Source organism: Rana temporaria, chromosome 4 (assembly GCF_905171775.1).
Source record: "Rana temporaria chromosome 4, aRanTem1.1, whole genome shotgun sequence".
NCBI lineage: Eukaryota > Metazoa > Chordata > Amphibia > Anura > Ranidae > Rana > Rana temporaria.
Window position 1 is genome coordinate 23,050,886 of NC_053492.1, and position 13,753 is coordinate 23,064,638.

Sequence of the window (13,753 nt, forward strand, 5' to 3'; positions counted from 1 at the left end):
AAATTCAAATTCGACGCGGGAACGCCGGCTATACTTAACATTGGCTGCGCCTGATAAAAGAAGGGGTAAGTATACGCCGGGAAAGCCGCTACGGAAACGTCGTAAGAAGACTGCGTCGGGTCCGCGTACGTTCGTGAATTTGCGTATCTCGCTGATTTACATATTATTTATCCTAAATCAGCGGGAACGCCCCACGGCGCCATTTTTAAATGGAAAAAAAGATCCGACAGTGTAACACATTGTAACACTGTCAGATCTTAGTCCTATCTATGCGTAACTGGTTCTATGAATCAGGCGCATAGATAGGACCAGTGTAAGTCAGAGATACGATGGTGTATCTGTAGATACACCGTCGTATCTCTTTGTGTGTCTGGCCCTATGAATCAGTCGCATAGATACGACCGACGGAAATCAGAGATACGACGGCGGATCAGGAGATACACCGTCGTATCTCTTTGTGAATCTGGCCTAAGATCTCAAGTAACAGTTCCACAAGGACTTTCATCCTTATTAGTGGTGGACCCAATGGTCCAATGTGGAGCCCTCCCGATATTTGTAATCCCTTTTTAGTTTTTTCGATTTGGAAGACCAAGTGTGACGCAATGGAGAAAAAATTCAAAACAAAGCCGCGCCACAGAACACTGACAAATGTATACTCAGGGATCTGATATGAGTCAAGTCCATAAAAAAACAATCCATAAGAACAGTAATATTCTTCATTAGATGTGTTCATGCAAAATTGGGAATGCTGGAAGTTAGCACCACCAAAGTGACATGTATCAACAAGTGATCCCTTCACCGGACGTATGAGGCCGCTTACCAGAGGGCAAGCTTCTATGCGCAGTCGGCTATAGCCCAGCCGCGGCCGTTGTAAACTCACAGGGTCATAGGGGGAGACAGGTCCCAGAAAGAAATCGCCAGGTACACTCTCAGGCTCATCCGATGACAGAAATAGAAAAAAGATTGCACCATAGCATAATTCCGTATATAGTGTGGCATTTATTAAAACGTAAATGTACTTACAAACAAACGATTAAAAACAGCGTGTAAAAAAGTGTGCCGGCCGGCAGATACGAGGAACCCTTCCTTCTTAGCGTGGTGTCGTCACTGCACGTCCTTTCAAACACGTTTCGTCATCAATAGGATGCAATGGAGAGACTGATAAATTAAAAATATACTGTTACCACTCCATAGAAAGCCCCACACGCTGCTGTTAGGGGAATGTAGTAGGGGTTCCCCACCTTGCAAAGTTCCCTTGTCCCAACGTTGAAGGACAAGGGCCTGTTCGCCACATCTGTGTGCCCCAAAAAGAAAGTAGGGGGTAATAGTAAATGGGAAGGGATTATGGTGGAATCCGGAAGCCCCTTTTGTAATAAGCATATAACCAGATATTTACCCCCTCCCAGGGTAAAAAGTACAGGAGTACATTAGTACCCCATACCCACTCCCATGAGGAGTTAGAATAAAAAAAAACACCAACACCGAATTTAAAATGTTGGCCCCTCCCACTGTAGTGTTCGGAGCGGAGAAGGAGAGCCCCGGCAGGTCACGTGAGCGCCCAGTGGCGCTGTAACTAAGGTATTTTGCGCAATGATTTTAAAGAAAAACACACACACTGCACGTTATATTATCCTGTAACAGAGCAGATTACAGGATTTCTCTGGTGACTTTACAAGGTAGGTAGTACTTTAAAAGTACTTTTTGATGGTACCCTAGACAAAGTTGCAGCCCTACTTCAAGGACAATTTTTTTGATTGCCCTGGTGTTCAGCTTTAAAATCCCTATTATGTTTTTTTTTTGTATCTATATCTTGCTAGGGAGATTTTGTTCACTTCCTGTTATGGAGACCTAACAGGGAGGGGGAGGAAACCTCCTCAAATAGGGAAGTGTTGAAAGTCTTTTGAAAGTTTCTGGAAGTTGATTTAAAGGTCTGCTTTAGGAGTTACATTTTTTGGTGTAAGCTGGAGCTTTGGGACTAGGGTTAGGGGTTCATTTAAGGTCTAGGGTAGGGTTTGTCAACCAGTGTTCCTCCAGAGGTTGCTAGAGTTTTCTTGAGCAATGAATGATTTCTGCCTCTTAGGCCCCGTACACACGATAGAATCCATCCGCTGAAAAATCTCAGCGGATCGGTTTCAGCGCATAGATTCTATGGTGTGTACAATCCAGCGGATCTGTTTCCGCGGATTTTTATCCCCTGGGATGGATTTCAAGTGGATAAAAATTTGAAGACATGCTTTCAAATCTATCCGCTTGAATCCATCCCAACGGATTGATCCGCTGGTCTGTACAGACTCACCGGATCAATCCGTCCGAAGGGATCCCCCGCATGCATCGGAATAATTCGACGCATGCGTGGAATTCCTTATATGACAGCGTCGCGCTCGTCGCCGCGTCATTATCGCGGCGACGGCGCGACATGTCATCGCGAGGGGATTTCGCCGCGGATTTCGATCCTATGGTGAGTACACTCCATCGGATCCAAATCCGCTGAAATCCTCGAGAGGATTTATCCGCGGAAACGGTCCGCTGGACCGTATCCGCGGATAAATCCTCTCGTGTGTACTAGGCCTTAGATAAGTTCCCACTGACACCATTGATCTTTTTAGCTATATGTAATGGGGGGGGGGGATTCATCCCAATGGCCACAAGTTGAGTTGAGTTGAGAGGTATCTTAATATAGCGCGGTCCTACCGAAGGGTCCCGACGCGCATAGCAGAGTTCCTCTAACTTCTTCTAACTGTCCATCACACTAATTTTCATTGGTGAGTCACGCCGACCAATTTAATACTCCAAAAAAAATGTGTTAGGCCCCATGCACACGAGACGCTGGTAAACTCGAGTTTAGAGGGATTTGGGCATTTTTTTCAACTGCCCCTTAACACATTTAATGTTATCCTATGTGTCCATGCACACATTCACGTTTTTTTGCGTTTTAAAGCAGTTGGGTTTAGGCTCGTTTCTTCAGAAGCAAAATTTTGGGTTCAGACGCAAACGTTTTTGCGTTTCAAAGCTTTGGGAGGGTCTACAATGTCTTTGTTGTAAAAGCTGATAGCCGCAAACGCGGCTAAACGCGGTAAAACGCCGCGAAGTTCGCGGCAAAAATGGGCGTTTTAAACGCCGGTTTTTGCCTTCGAAAACTTGAGTTTACATGTGTTTGCATTTGCTTCTCGTGTGCATGGGGCCTTACTGTTAGCTCGCTACATTATTGTTTTAAATTCTCCTGACATCATAACTATGAGATTGTATTCTTTCCTAGATGTTCTTGGTTGACAACTCCTGAAGAAGCGGCATTGGCCACGAAACTTGTAGAGGACTACGTCTATACGTACCTACATCATTGCGCCTCCACATATCTGTGGGGCCTCTATGCTTTTAAGTGTAAATCTTATGAAAATTGCTGCAACAATTACATTCTTGGTTTTTGTTGTCATCCATGTATTTTTTGTATTATTTGTAATAAACGTAACTTTTATAATTACCTTGTCCATTTTCTGGGTACCGAGATAGTCCTCAACACTATTGGCATCTCAGGGCAACATTTGGAGTAGCCCTTGACAATTTCCCCTTCTTTTCACTATATAATTATAGGATGATTATATAAACCCCTACTTATTAAATTGGTTTATTGAGGCAAGACCAGGGCCGGACTGGCCTACCGGTAAACCGGGAAAATTCCCGGTAGGCGGGCTGCCTGGCTGCGCCTGATGCCGCTGCGCCTGATGCCGCTGCGGCGCCCGGAAAAAATATGGCTATGGCCGGGCCGACATGCACCTGCGCATGCGCCAGCTCAGCTCCTATCTATATGTAATACGCTCTTCAAATGTGCTTTAAAATGTATGGTTTTCCCTTTTATGAACAAAAAAAATTATGACGTTTATGATGTTGGGCTGGTATAATATTGCTGTGGGGCTGGTATGAAATTATTTCCAGGGCTGGATTTTATTCCCAGTCCGGCCCTGGGCAAGACCCCTTAATACACAAATGTATCATGAGTTGTAGATATAGGCCCAGATTCACAGGCACTGGCGCACATCTATGCCGCCGTAGCGTATCTCTTTTACGCTACGCCGACGAGGCAAGCACTGAATTCACAAAGCCAGTGCTGCCAAATCTGCACTGGGTTTCCTAGGCGTAAGCCGGCGTAGGTGGAAGTGGGCGTGACCCCATGCAAATGATGGGCCGAGCGCCAGACATATAAGTATAACAAACGGCGCATGCGCCGTCCCGTGGACGCATCCCAGAATCACATTGGAACTAATCCCTAAGATACGCCTACGGCGTGAACGTAACCTACGCCTAGTCATATTCACGTCCTACGTAAACTACGTAAAATATGCCGGCTTGTGTTCCCTGGTGCAGCCCTTTGCATGGATGCTGCTGAGTTACACCTCCTTTATGGGGCATAACTTTACGCCGGACGTATGACTTTACGCCGGACGTATGACTTTACGCGCACTGGGCCGGATTCAGAAAGAGATACGACGGCGTATCTCCTGATACGCCGTCGTATCTCTGAGTTCGGCCGGTCGTATCAATGCGACTGATTCAGAGAATCAGTTACGCATAGATATCCCTAAGATCCGTCAGGTATAAGTGTCTTACACCGTCGGATCTTAGGCCTGAATTTCAGCCTGGCCGCTAGGTGGCGCTTCCGTATTTTTACGCGAAGAATATGCAAATGAGTATTTACGCCGATTCAGAAACGAACGACCGCCCGGCGCTTTTTTTTTACGTCGTTTGCGTACGGCTTTTTCCGGCGTATAGTTACCCCTGCTATATGAGGGGTAGCTAATGTTAAGTATGGCCGTCGTTCCCGCGCCGAGTTTTGAATTTTTTACATCGTTTGCGTAAGACGTTCGCGAATACGGATGGACGTAATTTTCGTTCACGTCGAAACCAATGACGTCCTTGCGACGTCATTTAGAGCAATGCACACTGGGATATTTTACGGACGGCGCATGCGCCGTTCCAAAAAAACGTAAAAAACGTGGGGTCAAGACACATTTAAATAAAACACGCCCCCTACATCCCCATTTGAATTACGCGGCCTTACGCCGCAACACATACGTTACGCCGCCGTAACTAAGGGCGCAAGTTATTTCTGAATAAAGAACTTGCGCCAAAAGTTAGAGCGGGGTAACGTATCTCAGATACGTTACACCGGGCGGACAGATACGCCAATGTATCTGAATCCAGCCCACTGCGTCGGACGGACGTACGTTCGTGAATCGGCGTATCTCCCTCATTTGCATATGTGAATAGAAAATCAATGGGAGCTCCAAATACGTCCAGCGTAAATATGCGCCCACTCTACGCCGGCGTAGGCAAGTTACGTCGGTCGGATGAAGCCTATTTTCAGGCGTATCTTAGTTTCTGAGTCCGGCGCATAGATACGACGGTGCATATTTGCACTTACGCGGCGTAACTGGAGATACGTTGGCACAAGTGCTTTGTGAACCCGGGCTATTGTAATTATTAGTAGGGGTTCCCTGAGGCTGGAAAGTTATTTCAAGGATTCCTCTGTGTTGATAAAGTTGAGAAAGTTTGGTCTAGGGCAAAGAGCTGTGTTAGGGGTTAAGAAGTTTGCTTGAGGTTAAGATTAGGAGTAAAGCTGTGGTTTAGGTTATAATTAGCCATAAACGGAAACTATAATACATTTGAGTCAATTTCATTTTATACCACTGAAAGCTTGTCCAAACAAACAATTTGCTTCCCTAAGTGCTGCATTGTCTCTAAGCACTGTGGGCTAGATTCAGGTAGCCGGGCCCATTGTTACGGCGGCGTAGCAGATCGTATTTACGCTACGCCGCCGTAAATCAGAGAGGCAAGGGCTGTATTCACAAAGCACTTGCCTCTTAAGTTACGGCGGCGTAGCGTAAATGGGGCCGGCGTAAGCGCGCCTAATTCAAATGAGGATGAGGGGGGCGTGTTTTATGTAAATGGGTGGTGACCCGACGTGATTGACGTTTTTTTACGAACGGCGAATGCGCCGTCCGTGTACATATCCCAGTGTGCATTGCTCCAAAGTACACCGCAAGGACGTATTGGTTTCGACGTGAACGTAAATTACGTCCAGCCCTATTCGCGAACGACTTACGCAAACGACGTAAAAAAACATTGCGTACGCCTCATAGAAGCAGGAGCAACGTTACGCCGGAAAAGCCTTACGCAAACGATTTAAAAAAATTCCGCCGGGCGCACGTACGTTTGTGAATCGGAGTATCTAGGTCATTTGCATATTCTACCCTGAAAACTACGGAAGCGCCACCTAGCGGCCAGCGTAAATATGCGTAGGTCTCAGGTTTTCTCCATTGGTTATAGTCCCAAGTCGTAGGTCTCAGGTTTTCTCCACTGGTTATAGTCCCAAGTCATGTTCCAGGAAACAAGGGACATCTGGTCACCTTAACACAGAAGACTTCATCAGGGGTCCGTTATATTAAAAATCAATATTTTTTCTGCACTATATAGGTCGTAGGTCTCAGGTTTTCTCCATTGGTTATAGTACCAAGTCATAGATCTCATGTTTTCTCCATTGGTTATAGTCCCACGTCGTACGTCTTAGGTTTTCTCCACTGGTTATAGTCCCAAGTCATGTTCCAGGAAACAAGGGACATCTGGTCACCTTAACACAGAAGACTTCATCAGGGGTCCAGTGTATTAAAAATCAATATTTTTTCTGCACTATATAGGTCGTAGGTCTCAGGTTTTCTCCACTGGTTATAGTCCCAAGTCATAGAGTCGTAGGTCTCAGGTTTTCTCCATTGGTTATAGTCCCAAGTCATGTTCCAGGAAACAAGGGACATCTGGTCACCTTAACACAGAAGACTTCATCAGGGGTCCATTATATTAAAAATCAATATTTTTTCTGCACTATATATTAAATTGCAGACCAAAAACTTGTGGGGGTTTCGGATAACAGACTGCTAATTATTGTTCCAATATGTTAAAGTCTCTTTACTTTGAAGCTATTTATGTATCCAAAACAATGAGAGAGTGTTCCTGGAAACAAGGGATATCTGGTCACCTTAACACAGAAGACTTCATCAGGGGTCCAGTATATTAAAAATCAATATTTTTTCTGCACTATATAGGTCGTAGGTCTCAGGTTTTCTCCATTGGTTATAGTCCCAAGTCATAGATCTCATGTTTTCTCCATTGGTTATAGTCCCAAGTCGTAGGTCTCAGGCTTTCTCCACTGTTTATAGTCCCAAGTCATGTTCCAGGAAATAAGGGACATCTGGTCACCTTAACACAGAAGACTTCATCAGGGGTCCGTAATATTAAAAATCAATATTTTTTCTGCACTATATAGGTCGTAGGTCTCAGGTTTTCTCCACTGGTTATAGTCCCAAGTCATAGATCTCATGTTTTCTTCATTGGTTTTAGTCCCAAGTTGAAGGTCTCAGGCTTTCTCCACTGTTTATAGTCCCAAGTCATGTTCCAGAAAACAAGGGACATCTGGTCACCTTAACACAGAAGACTTCATCAGGGGTCCAGTATATTAAAAATCAATATTTTTTCTGCACTATATAGTAAAATTGCAGACCAAAAACGTGTGGGGGTTTCGGGTAACAGACTTCTAATTATTGGTCCTATAAGTTAAAGGCTCTTTACTTTCAAGCTATTTATGTATCCATAAACTTATACAAAAAAAAAATGAAAATTGTAACATAACAAATGCTACTTCCTCAGATCACTTCCTCATCTGAAAACAACAATATCCTGCAAATAGTTTTTATAAGAAAAAGTCACGTTGCCGAAAACCCTGGAGGAGTCAACAAGCCTAATGCTGAATAAATAGAAGACAGACGGTTGGGTCTGGCTACATCTGCCCACAACACGCCACGGTTAGATTCCATGCCATCGCCGAACACGCAGAGCTACAAGAAAGCTCTTCCTTCCCCTGCCAAGTCATGTAATGAGCTGGAATTCTTTTTTTCTTGTCTGACTTAAAAATGACAACATGAGAGAAAACATACGGTAATTATTTTACGTAGCGCTTGTGGTCAGAGTCGGATTTGTCGTCTTTAAAGGGAAAGGGAGAATTTTGGGACAACATGGGAACAGAACACCAGGCTCAAGGCTTTTATTTTATTATAATTAAAGTGACATTTTAAAGTGACTTCATCCCTGGAAATTTTAAAAAAAAGTGTTCATGCAAAAGAAGATAAAGAATACTTAAGTCCTGATCTCTCCTATTCAATATGCAGACCTGGGAACTGGAAACATTTGGAAGAGAGTCCCAAGCTGTAGACCAAGTGGTCTCCAGAATTGTGGCCAGGGATGGACTGGCCATTGGGACTGCAGGGAGTTTCCCGGTGGGCCGATGGCTCAGTGGGCCGGCTTCAGTGACAGCAGACCGCCGCCTCCCTTCGCTCCTCTGTCTCTCCCTTCCCGCAGCGCTCACCTCCTCTCCCTCCCTGCAGCGCTCACCTGGGGGTAACAGAGAGGCACCAGAGGAGCAGGGGGGACGACAGAGAAGCATGGGGGAGGGGACAGACAGCTGACTCAACAGCTATGGCCTGGGAGTTTCTCACTTCTGCCTAATCTTGTCACATAAGGGGGGGCACCAAACTGATTCTTTGCCCCGGCACTATTCCTCCCAATGATACCAATGATGGAGCACTATTCTTCCCACTGATACCAACAATGGGGCACTATTCCTCCCAATGATACCAATGATGGAGCACTATTCTTCCCACTGATACCAACAATGGGGCACTATTCCTCCCAATGATACCAATGATGGGGCACCTTTCTTCCCACTGATACCAACGATGGGGCACTATTCCTCCCCATCTCCTCTCCCAGCACAAATCCTTTCCCCCCATCAAAGCACCCCTCCCTTCCCAATTTATTTTCCTAGAACAATTCTTACCCCCTGCCGCCCCCCCACAACACAAATCCCCCCTTGGTCTCCTTTTGGCATCCCCCACCTCACATAATACCACAGTGCCCAGGACCGCCACCCTTCCTACCCACCCCTGTGCCCATCATGATGGGTTCCCACTATCTCTGTACTGAGTTTGTGGGTCTATACACCTGCTGTGCCCATTATGATGGGCTCCCACTATCCCTAAGCGGAGTTCCTGAGTCCGTACACCTCATGTGCCCATTATGAGGGGTTTCCATCATTCCTGTGCTAAGTTCCTGGGGCTGTATACCTGTTGTGCCCCTTACAAGGGGTCCCCTCCATTCCTGTCAGAGTTTTCAGGTCTATACACCCTCTGTGCCTATTACGAGGGCTTCCCGCCATTCCTGTGCTGAGTTCCTGGGTCTGTAGACCTGCTGTGCCCATTATGAGGGGTTCCCACTCTTCTCTGTACTGAGTTACTGGGTCTGTAGACCTGCTGTGCCCATTACGAGGGGTTCCCGCCATTCCTGTACTGAGTTCCTGGGTCTGTAGACCTGCTGTGCCCATTATGAGGGGTTCCCACTGTACCCTGTACTGAGTTCCTGTGTCTGTACACCTGCTATGCCCATTACAAGGGGTTCCCACCATCCCTGAGCTGAGTTCCCGGGTCTGTACACCTACTGTGCCCATTATGAGGGAGTTCCCACAATACCTGTGATGAGTCCCTAGTTCTGCATACCTGCTGTAGGCATAGGTGTGTGCAGCCTATTGCATTAGGGTGTGCACCCCAAAGCTCAAACACACATGTCCTATAAATATATAGGGCAATGGACAGTGTCAGTAGAGTGGACGATGTCAGTAAGGCAGAGGTTGATGTCTGTAGTTTATGGGGTAGATTCAGAAAGAAGTTACGCTGGCATATCTATAGATACGCCGCGTAACTTCTAGGATGCTCCGGCGTATCTTTTTTCTGTATTCAGAAAACAAGATACGCCGGAATTTGGCTAAGATCCGACTGGAGTAAGTCTCTTACGCCGTCGTATCTTAGTTGCATATTTACGCTGGCCACTAGGTGGCGCTTCCGTCGATTTCTACGAAGAATATGCAAATTAGGTAGATACGCCGATTCAGAAACGTACGTCCGCCCAGCGCATTTTTTTACTTCGTTTACGTTAGGCTTTTTCCGGCGTAAATTTACTCCTGCTATATGAGGCATATCATATGGTTGTCGGTCCAGCGTCAAATTTTCCGTCGATTACGTTGTTTGCGTAAGTCGTTCGCGAATAGGGCTGTGCGTAATTTACGTAAACGTCAAAAGCATTGGCTTTTTGCGGGTTAATTTGAAGGATGCGCACTGGGTTACGTTCACGGGCGGAGCATGCGCCGTTAGTCAAAAACGTCAATAACGTGGGGTCAGCCTTCATTACCATACAACACGCCCACTACATGGATAATTTGAATTCCGCGGGCTTACGCCGGACCACATACGCTACGCCGTCGTAACTTAGGGTGCAGGTTCTTTCTGAATAGAGAACCTGCCTCACTAAGTTACGGCGGCGTAGCGTATCTGAGATGCGCTACGCCCGCACAAAGTTACGGCGGGCTATCTGAATCTAGCCCTAAGTTTTTAGATTTTTTTATTATTACATTTTTATAATTGCATTCTTTTTTATAATATTTGTATACAGTAATTTTTATCATTGTTTTAAAAAAAAAAATTAGGTGCTCCATTGGGGGCTTTGGTAAAATATCAAGGGTCTAAACTGGCCCCTGATGTCTCACTTTTGAGACAAAGAAGGGGACTGGGGGACAAAGATTTCCCAGTCTCTTTCTCGCAACCAAGCAGCAGGGGGGATCTGCCCAGCAAAGGGTGATAAAGGTGTGCCCAGGCACACCTGGCACACCCTGTGCGCACACCTATGGCTGTAGGCCGTATGAGGGGTTCCCACCATCCCTAATTGACTTTATTTTATTTTATATGATGTAGAATGTTACAGAAGGAGCTGGGACACACAAAGGTGGGTGGAAAACACCCAAAAGTCTTGGGGGAACAGGAACAGACTTGGGTATTATGACCAGGAGCAGTGGCGTCACTAGGGTTGGTGTCACCCGGTGCGGTAAAACATGGTGTCACCCCCCCTATGTCTAGGCTGCCCAGCACCAAGCAGGCAGCGCACGGGCACGGGGCGCACCCCAAACCAGCCCCTGTAAATGATAGTATAGGGCAGTATAGTGGCAGGTTATGGTAGTATAGAGTGGTATAGTGGCAGGTTGGTGTAGTGGGGTGGTATAGGACAGGTTAAGGTGGTATAGGGCATGTTGGGGTGATATAGGGTAGTTTGGGGTGGTATAGGGCAAGTTAGGGTTGCATAAGGCGGGTTAGGGTGGTACAGGGCAGGTTGGGGTGGTATAGTGCAAGTTAGGGTGGCATAGGGCAAGTTGGGATGGCATGGGAAAGGTTGGGGTGGTATAGGGCAAGTTATGGTGGCATAGGGCAGATTGGGGTGATACAGGGCCAGTTAGGGTGGCACAGGGCAAGTTGGGGTGGCATGGGAAGGTTTGGGGGGTACAGGGCAGGCTGGGGTGGTATAGGGCTGTTTGGGGTGGTACAGGGCAGGCTGGGGTGGTACAGGGCAAGTTAGGGTGGCACAGGGCAAGTTGGGGTGGCATGGGAAAGTATGGGGGGGGGGAGGTTAGGCTGGGGTGGTATAGGGCTGTTTGGGGTGGTACAGGGCAGGCTGGGGTGGTATAGGGCTGTTTGGGGTGGTACAGGGCAGGCTGGGGTGGTACAGGGCAGGCTGGGGTGGTACAGGGAAAGTTAGGGTGGCACAGGGCAAGTTGGGGTGGCACAGGGCAAGTTGGGGTGGCATGGGAAAGTTTGGGGGGGTACAGGTTAGGCTGGGGTGGTATAGGGCTGTTTGGGGTGGTACAGGGCAGGCTGGGGTGGTATAGGGCTGTTTGGGGTAGTACAGGGCAGGCTGGGGTGGTACAGGGAAAGTTAGGGTGGCACAGGGCAAGTTGGGGTGGCACAGTGCAAGTTGGGGTGGCATGGGAAAGTTTGGGGGGTACAGGGCAGGTTCGGGTGGTATAGGGCTGTTTGGGGTGGTACAGGGCAGGCTGGGGTGGTACAGGCCAGGCTGGGTGGTACAGGGCAGGCTGGGTGATACAGGGCAGGCTGGCTGATACAGGGCAGGCTGGGGTGGTACAGGGCAGGCTGGGGTGGCACAGAGTAGGCTGGGGTGGTACAGGGCAGGCTGGGCATGTCAGCTAAAAAAATAATTAAAAAAAAATAAAAAATAAAATAAAAAAACGGGATGGTGTCACCCCTCTAGCGGGTGTCACCCGGTGCGGACCGCACCCCCCTAGCAACGCCTCTGAGATCTCAGCTGCTGAAGTATTCGAGATAAACTATAGAAGAAGCCAAGGACTGAGCCCACCGTACATATAACTAAACTATCACTTTAGGGTGGACTGATCCTTTAAATTTCCTACTTCAGATTAGCTGCAATTTGCTCTCCTTCCCTCCATTCAGAGAGAATGGTGTGGAAAGGAGAAGAAGGGGTTTTGGCTTGTCTCAGTCATAAGGAGCCCTGACAGATGTAATCCAGCTTCCCCACAATAACGTAATAGAAAGGGGGGGCTCCTGGGATCTGATGACCCCCCCTAATAACCATGGCAGGAGCACAAAGCACAAACAGCTTCTTAGGATGGAGAAATCCTTGCAGGAATAAATGAAGGATTTAAAGGATCAAATGAAAAGTGCGGAAGATGAAGAGTGTCGCATGACGGCGTCTACAATGGAGAACCATACCCTTCACCAGAGACATTCCCTACAAGCTGGAACCGGATTCTACGGGACCGCCGGGACAGGGAGAGCCAATGGAGTCTACGGGACCGCCGGGACAGGGAGACAATGTACTCTACGGGACCGCCGGGACAGGGAGAGCCAATGGATTCTACGGGACCGCCGGGACAGGGAGAGCCAATGGATTCTACGGGACCGCCGGGACAGGGAGCCAATGGAGTCTAAGGGACCGCCGGGACAGGGAGCCAATGGATTCTACAGGACCGCCGGGACAGGGAGAGCCAATGGATTCTACGGGACCGCCGGGACAGGGAGAGCCAATGGATTCTACGGGACCGCCGGGACAGGGAGCCAATGGAGTCTAAGGGACCGCCGAGACAGGGAGAGCCAATGGATTCTACGGGACCACCGGGACAGGGAGCCAATGGAGTCTAAGGGACCGCCGGGACAGGGAGCCAATGGATTCTACGGGACCGCCGGGACAGGGAGCCAATGGATTCTACGGGACCGCCGGGACAGGGAGAGCCAATGGATTCTACGGGACCGCTGGGACAGGGAACCAATGGATTCTACGGGACCGCTGGGACATGGAGAGCCAATGGATTCTACGGGACCGCCGGGACAGGGAGCCAATGGAGTCTAAGGGACCGCCGAGACAGGGAGAGCCAATGGATTCTACGGGACCACCGGGACAGGGAGCCAATGGAGTCTAAGGGACCGCCGGGACAGGGAGCCAATGGATTCTACAGGACCGCCGGGACAGGGAGAGCCAATGGATTCTACGGGACCGCCGGGACAGGGAGAGCCAATGGATTCTACGGGACCGCCGGGACAGGGAGCCAATGGAGTCTAAGGGACCGCCGAGACAGGGAGAGCCAATGGATTCTACGGGACCACCGGGACAGGGAGCCAATGGAGTCTAAGGGACCGCCGGGACAGGGAGCCAATGGATTCTACGGGACCGCCGGGACAGGGAGCCAATGGATTCTACGGGACCGCCGGGACAGGGAGAGCCAATGGATTCTACGGGACCGATGGGACAGGGAACCAATGGATTCTACGGGACCGCTGGGACATGGAGACAATGGATTCTA